We start from the raw sequence: 6,739 nt of genomic DNA, 5'->3' as shown, positions 1-6,739 counted from the left end.
GAAACATACTGAATAAGGTATGGGGTCCTTTCGTATCACACAGGTCACTAACTTGCGAACCCAGTATCTGGGAGAGAAATGTACAATGAGTAAGAGTCAACAAACACCGCAGACTGACAACTCAATAAACCATCCTCACATTCATGGACATCTAGATGCTCATATAATTTTAACGTAATTATCATCGTTTTCCACACTACAGATAGAATGAAAGCAACAGCGTGTGATGGCATCCCTGGAAAGTGAAGCCAGAAATTGTTCAGCTTTACTTCCTGAGTCTCTCCTGTTAGCACCTCTCTTCTCATCGGCAAAATAGAGACCTGACCTCCCCACCTGCTGGATTAGATAGGCCACTGGCTACAGGAAGAAGGCTGTGGGCATTGTGCTGATTCCTCTTTCTGCGTCAGGCCGGTTCTCAGCCTGGAGTCATGCCACCAGTGACATACAGAAGAAGCTATGTGACAGACTCCCTGGTCACTGCTCCCTGCCAGGTCTCTGAACACCTACAGGTGAGCACGCAGCACCAGAGGAGGTCAATATTCTGAAGGAAACTGAGGCCAGGTAAGGGCCCCCACTCACAGTTTGCAGGCATTTTGCACTGTTCTCCGTGTAAGTATTATGAATTTTTTGTTAGAGTAATTCGTGGATACTTTATATTTTAATGTTATTATTAATGGGCTCCCCCACATATATTTTGAGTAGTTATGTCTTAAAACCATTTTGACTGCAATACTCTTGAATTTGACTATATTATAAATTCTGTGTGTTCTACTTATTCCCAAAAGTTTTTATTTAAATCTGTTGGATTTTATAGGTGGATACTAAAATGGGCCAAAAAGTATATATCACTGCCTCCTTCTTTATAACTGTTGTATTGATGGTTTGTATTTTACTTGTAATGGTGTTCTTGGGGCATCCAGCCTCATGCTGAAGAGCAATGTCATATGGAGTGTCATTGTCTTGTTTCCAATTTTTACTGGAGTTCAAGTAAGTCTAGGCTGTGAGCTTCTGTAGAGGTTAGTATTTATTAGAGAAACAGATATAGCACAAGATATACAAATATATAGGAATTTATAAGATTAGCTTACAGTGGCCACCCACAGAGCCAGATGAGGAAGAGTGCGGAGGGTCTGTCTGCACACCGGAGACCAAAGGAATTAGTTGAAGGTCTGGAGCTCACTGCGATGTCTCATGCTAGAAACCAAGAGGAGACATCCAAGGTGAAGGTGAAGACTGGAGCTCCTCGGTGGGTCTGTCCTTCCTCATTTCCCCTTTATACTATCCAGGTGAGGAGCCCCCTAGGGTGTGGAATTGCTGAGCCAATTGAGTTAAGCTTCTCTTCACTAACCTTCTTAAACTGACACCATGAGTCAACAATCACAGCTTCTCTCTCGCTGCTCTGCATCGGTGAACTCACCTGCCGCATGACTGTGAAGACGCATGGACCGCACTCCAGCTCAGCTCCTGTTCTGGGCTGGGGATCCCCGTGTCCAGCTTCTCCTGAAGCCTCTGCCCTGCTGTCTAACAGGCAGCAGAAACCGCACATGCCCAAGCTGAGCTCTAGCCTCTGGTTCCCCTGTGCGTTCTGACCACCTCTAGAGGCCCCTTTTGTGTAGACGGCAACTGCTCCTACTGACGGCCTTTCCTCTCACCTCCCTCCCACAACTAACAGTCAGCAGGTCCCTTTAGCTCCACCTCGGAACGCAGCAAGAGCTCCTTCACTCTTCACCTCCCCACTGCCATGGGCACTTCTCGCCGGGGTGACGACTGCACTTCAGTTCTTTCCTCATGGCCCCATATTGCCCCTGCTCCCTGACCAGTCCATAATCATCAAAACTACATAATCTACCACCTGCCTCGCAAGCGCAACGTCCTGAGTTCGATCCCTGGTCCCAACACAAACAATAAACAAACTACCTAATCTACTTCGAGGCCCAAACTGGTGCTTCCTGTCATCTCCTCCCTCAACTCCAGACTGCTGCCTCCCCAGTTTTGCTGTTCCCTATACCAGGGATGCTTTTCTCCAAATAGCTCAGGTTTTTTCATCACCTCATGTCCTTGTTTAAATGTTGTCTTTGTCACCAGGCCTGTTCTATCCACCTCATTTAAAATTGTAGCCCATCCCCATCTCTTTGAGTTTTTCAAAATTGTTTCTTGAATGAGGCTGTTATCATCCTCTCATGTATGTAACAGATTAAAGATGGCTTTGTCTTTGCCATTTCTCCCATCTAGAAAGCAGTCTGTCTCTCTACTTCACCGAGTCCGGGTTGGGTCTGAGGTACTATAACCAGTAAATTACGGCAGAAGTGACACTGTGCCCCTTCCAGGCCAAATCTTTGAATGGATGGGTGGCTTTGTTTTGTTCCTCCTGTGAAGCTTGCTATTGGGATGTTTGGTGCTGGAAATGAGCCACCATTCTGTGAAAAGCGCAAGCTCACGGAGAAGCCACACCTATGAGTTCCATTCCTTGATCCCAGCTGAGGTCCCAGTGGTCAACCAGCATCAATGGGCAGGCATACTGCTGAGCTGCTGGAACATTCCAATCCCAATGGGTCTCAGACACCTGCAGTGCCAGCTGGAGCAGGAGAATTGCACAGCTGAGCCCAGCTGACCCACAGAATCGCCACTTGGTAATAACTTTGCTTCTTGAAGCCACTGCATTTGGAAGTGTTTGTTATGCAGCAATAGATAACTAATAAAGCCCTAAGCAATTTACTTATTTATGTTTATTGTACATTATCTGGTCCCTGAGACACTCATCCCCCCAGTACATATGTCATAGCTAGAATGTAATCCCCACAGGGCAGAGGTCTTTGTTTTGTTTATTGATGTTCCTGTGGCTGAATATGAAATGAATAGTTAAGCAGTTAGTTTGAACTATTTTCTTGTTGCTCTAATGAAGGGTCCTTAAAATTATAGTTTTCTCTGCTTTTAAAAAAAACTATGATTTAATATCCTTGCTTTGGAATTTATCAGGATATCAATATTCCATTTTATTGACATGGGATACTATGTTAATATATTTTAAAATCTTGTATTTCTAGTTTATAGCTAATTTAAGTTCAGAAATTACACTTTTAGTGAGCTACATAATTTGAGCCTTTTTGGAGGATCTGTCAATTTAAATTCTTTAAAAAGGGGGATTTATATTTATTTTCTTATTTAAAAGTATTTTCTTGGGGCTGGGGATTTGACTTAGTGTTTCTGCTGCCTGCCTTGTACGCACAAGGTCCCAACTTCGATCCCTGGTACAAAAAAAAAAAAAAAAAAAAAAAAAAAGTAAAAGTATTTTCTTTCTAGATTTACATGCTTCATAAAATGAAGTGAATTGATTTCATTTATTGCTATAGAGTGAAAAAGTAATACATACAGCTCTGGAATTATAATAATTATATGAAAGATAAGAAAAAGAACAAAAGCTCAAATAACTTTCCCGAAGTCCGATTACCAGGGAAAAGAAGGAATGGATGGAATTTAGATATTTCTTTGAAGAAGTTGTTCTGGGAATGAGCTCTTCCTAAAATATGATTTTTAAGAAATGCCAAAGACACACCCGCTGTCAAAACATTACAGAATGGAGCCCATTTCATTCAAGGCGTTGTACAGACACAGCCCAAATTGGGTTGGAGGAGAAAGGCTTTGCTTGACAGTGGCTGGCACTGTCTTTCTGGCTGCAGAGTGAGCAACAGCAGAGCTGCCTCTGTACCTGCTACTTCTGCCAGGAGGCTGTCTCTCCTGGGACGAGGTGAGGTGGTGGGTGGGAGGCACCCAGTTGTGAAGCTGACCACTGCAAAACCTTGGGGAAATCAGTGTGTACACGGCTGTCTTCCTCAGCTGTACACGGCAGTGATGATGGCACCTGCCCCGGGATGAAAGCAAACTGGTCCATGCAGCATGCTCAGTCCAGAATGATCCTCAGGGTGGAGTCCCAGTCAGGATAACACCACCTGATGATGGCTCTGTCCTCCCACAGCCTGCTGGACAGGTTAGTGCTAAAGGTGAACAGGGTTGGATCTTAGAGTCCTTGATAGTTGAATGAACCCTTAAATTTTCTGACTAGAGATAAAAGTGCATGTGAATCCAGGCTTCAAAATTCATCCAGAAGATTTTCATTCTGAGTATGCTAAGAACCAGCAGCCCAGTAAGTACCTGACTCCCACTCCTGAGTGTCCATATTCTCATATACCTGTGTCACTTGAGCCTACTTCCTCACACCTCTGAATTTATAGCATGCACCCCATGCTGAGAAGCCCTACATGTAACCTCCTCAGACACTGGCTTAATCCCTTACAGCATCCTCTGCTGCTGCCTGACTTTCTTTCTGCTTTGTTTGCATTCCTTATTTTCAGTGGAGATAAGGTCACAGTGTCTGGAAGCCATCTTAAGTTCCCTGTGGGGGCTGAGAGCAGACACTTGGAGAGTTAGGCAGAGTGCTTACACATTACACCACATCTGCAAGTGGGGTGGTGAAACCAGCTGCTGTTCCTCCTTCCCGGAAGCCACCAGATCAGGTGAGTCCCTGCCTCATTTCTACTGCCTTGCTGTTGAGTTCACTTGCGCTAAGCAGAGTGCGGCCACTACAGATTCCTGCTGCTGCTTGGTTTCCCTCAAGTTTGATGAGGGATTTGGGCTGAGATGGATCCAGAGACCAGGGCCTGCTGACTGTATCCTCACGTTTGTCTTTTGGGTTTGGGGTCCTACTGTTCATCCCTGGATAAAGGATTTGTAGGTCAGATGAGATGTCTCCGGTGGTCCCTATTCACCTGTGAAGCCCAGCTGGAGACCACATGAGCTATGGTATTTTCTGAACATAGAGAAGCCCTAGAATTCAATCACTCCTTATGTCATGATTCTGCAGAGAAAGGGTAAAAGAGGGAGGGAGGGAGAGAGAGAAAACTGATGGACTGATTCATGTGATTACGGAGGCTGAACTATTCTGTGACTGCCATCTGCAAGCTGGAGACCCTGCAAAGCTGATGATGTAGCTGCGACCAAGTGCAAAGGTCTGAGAATCAGCAGAATCAACAATACAGGTCACAGCCCACAAGCAGGAGAAGACTGACTTCTCAGGTAAAGTAGGCAGGGAGCAAAAAGGGCCAATCCCGCCTTTATCTGCTTTTTTGTTCCATTCTAGCTTCCAGTGGAGTGGATGATGTCATTCACATTGGGGGTGGCATGCTCCTTCCCTCAGTCCCCCAATTCAAATGCCATTCTCTTCCAAAATGCCCTCAAAGTTACACCCAGAAAATAATATTCAGAGAATCCTGTGACCCAGCCATATATAAGAAAATGAACCATTGCACCTCACTTATAAACCCTTCCTTGAGATACTAGAGTCCTCCCTTTGATACTCTGTGGTTTGAAAACATCTAATGACTCCTGTTGGCCACAGAGTTAGCATTAATTGAATACAAATGTTCCAGTTAGATATTTAAAGCTGCGCATGGATCAGACTTATTATCTTTGTCCTACACACATTCCTGGTGGACTCAATGTCCCTTGGTTCATTCTACTCTAAGCCATTGTTAATCCAGGAGTCTGAGGATTAGACATTTAAGGTCCCTTGCTTCACTTGAAGTGAATTTAGGGAATTGCTTCCTATTAGCCAGGAATGTGATTTTTTTCCCCAGAATACAGTGACTTCATGCAACCCTTGTTATTCCTTTTACTTGGGAACAGATGTTACAAAGCCAGCCTTGTGGTCTCAAGGGTCATTGATGGCAGGTTCCCATAATTCTCTTCTCTGTCCCCTTGCTGCATGTAACCCACAGTGATCTTCACTGAGCACACTAGCAGGTAGAGCTTCAGGAACTCTCCTAAAACTCTTTGTGTACATCTTTCTAGAACACCAATGTTAAACCAGGCATGAATTGGGGATGGCTTTTTCTTAAACAAATTCTCCACCCAGAAGTCCGCTTTCCTCAAGATGGGATGTTTCCTCTATGGTGCTTCTTCCATTGGCAGACAGAAAGGAAATGCACTTGCAAGTTGTCCTGTGAAGTGACAGCCCTTTTGGTTTTAGAGGTCCTGGTGCATGATTCAGGCAGGGTTTGGGAGGATAGGGTCACAGTGAGATTTGGGGCTGTGGAATGCATCCAGGCCAGCTGGTGTAGAGGGCACGGCTCTGAGCTGGGTCTGCAGGAGACAAGCCCCCACCCGCATTTGAATGCTTGGATTCAACAGATGAGCCAGAATGGAGGTTGGGGCTGCGCTGGGGGTTGAGCACCACTGAATCAAACAGAGAATCCCAGCCCCTTCTGCCTCAGTGGGAACTCCTTCCTGGGTTCACTCTCTGTACTCAGGGTGAGTGCTCTGTGTCATCTGACAATTCATACTGTGGAATTACTATTGCTTAAATTTTCTGCCAACATTCTGTTGTAAAAATGTTCAGACACACTACGAGACTGAATAATTTTTGTAGAGAACACCATTTGTCACCACTTTGTTCCACAGAAGAGTCCTGCTGTAGAATGATTTGACTTGCAACCTTTCGACACACAGTGGTATGAGAGCGATGCTCATGCAGAAGCCATGCTTCTTTCACTTTCAAAGTTTGACCTTTTCCCAGGCCGGCAATGTGCTGTGTGATCCTCTCCCACAGTCCTGGGAAGTGGTGGTCACAGTCGCTGTGGCCCTAAGGATGAACAACTGATACTCTGCAACACAGCATATTGCTAAGCTGGGATATTTGGAGAGCTAGATGTAGCAAATACTTTTTTTTTTTTTTTTTTTTTTTTTT

General features: G+C 44.8%; 2 long non-coding RNA genes across 4 annotated transcripts in view; one reads left to right on the top strand and one right to left on the bottom strand.

The window, feature by feature from the left end:
• Window positions 1-1,094: 1,094 nt before the first annotated feature.
• LOC117283501 overlaps window positions 1,095-6,739 on the bottom strand; it is an 18,246-nt gene continuing 12,601 nt past the window's right edge. Inside the window, exon 3 of the long non-coding RNA XR_004514503.1 lies at window positions 1,095-1,194. This is a non-coding gene — a long non-coding RNA (uncharacterized LOC117283501). The remainder of the gene's footprint in view (window positions 1,195-6,739) is intronic.
• Window positions 3,629-6,739, top strand: part of LOC117283500 — a 13,618-nt gene continuing 10,507 nt past the window's right edge. For 2 of the 3 annotated variants that reach the window (XR_004514500.1, XR_004514501.1), the window contains exons 1-4: window positions 3,629-3,745; window positions 3,835-3,985; window positions 4,061-4,141; window positions 4,350-4,511. This is a non-coding gene — a long non-coding RNA (uncharacterized LOC117283500). The remainder of the gene's footprint in view (window positions 3,746-3,834; window positions 3,986-4,060; window positions 4,142-4,349; window positions 4,512-6,739) is intronic. The other variant, XR_004514502.1, reaches the window with a different exon arrangement.

Source organism: Fukomys damarensis, unplaced genomic scaffold (assembly GCF_012274545.1).
Source record: "Fukomys damarensis isolate Sample0158 unplaced genomic scaffold, DMR_v1.0_HiC HiC_scaffold_27, whole genome shotgun sequence".
Taxonomy (NCBI): domain Eukaryota; kingdom Metazoa; phylum Chordata; class Mammalia; order Rodentia; family Bathyergidae; genus Fukomys; species Fukomys damarensis.
Note: the sequence above shows the minus strand (reverse complement) of the source record. Positions and strands in the feature narration are given on the sequence as shown.